The following is a 1,067-nucleotide window of genomic DNA, read 5'->3' on the forward strand; positions in this document are numbered from 1 at the left end:
GGAAAAAGTGAAGCGCTGTGAATACTTTCCAGATGCACTGTACATCTTAGGTTATCTTTCAAAGTTATTGTTGTGATATAATCTAGCTGAAAGCACATGCATTTTAAATAATGGTAATACAATTATATAGAGCTCTTTTTAAAGTATACTCGGGCACAAAGAGATACAAAAATCACAAAACAGTATAACAAACGCATAAACATAACAAAAGCAATATAATAAAACCAATAACACACCACATTAATCACATTAGAAGTAACCCTAAATGGTGGATTTTGAGTAATTTGAACATAGACAAATCAGTACACTCTCAGATATGTTTTTACCATTTGTTTAATCCAAATATTTTAGAACGAATAAGGCCAGATGATGCATATTAACGTATTTATACTGAGAAGAAAGAAGATAAAGAGTCAAGGAAGAAAGTCAGTTCTTATTAATAAAAAAGTACAGACAGATGGTTAAATGTTTTAATTCAGTGCTTAAATAAGACCATCTGCACAAAAAGCATTATCAGCAGTGTGATAAACATTTATTAGTAATGGTGCCTCTCAACACACATATGACAGGAGTGTTTGTCAGAAGAGAGATGCAATAAAACACATTTTTCAGAAACCTAAGACTAAGTGCAATAAATATTTCTAAACATTTGCACTTTGTCCATAGGTCACTTGTGTGCTGCTCGTGTGAAACTAGAAAATGTTGCAAGTGTGACTGTAATACTTCAAATCAACACATGATGGCGCCATATGTTTATATTTGATCCCCCAATCCCCAGCGACACATCTGTTGCCTTTACCATCCAGACACAGACGAAAAAAGACGAAGATTACAATACTTTATTTTACTTAAAATGTGATAGTTACTCATTCATGGACGGGTAGGAAAAAAATCTGCGCAGTAAGCCTTTAACTTATTAATTTAAGCGTCTATTTTCGTAAATGAATCGGTCTATCATCAGATGCCTCAGATACAATACCTTGCTTAAAATTCTTCACAAGTCAATTACTTTGGAAGAAAAAATGCAAATGAATTAATAAAACTGATTTGGACATAAATCATCATTT

Source organism: Sinocyclocheilus grahami, unplaced genomic scaffold (genome assembly GCF_001515645.1).
Source record: "Sinocyclocheilus grahami isolate Dianchi unplaced genomic scaffold, SAMN03320097.WGS_v1.1 scaffold58.1, whole genome shotgun sequence".
NCBI classification, from domain to species: Eukaryota; Metazoa; Chordata; class Actinopteri; order Cypriniformes; family Cyprinidae; genus Sinocyclocheilus; species Sinocyclocheilus grahami.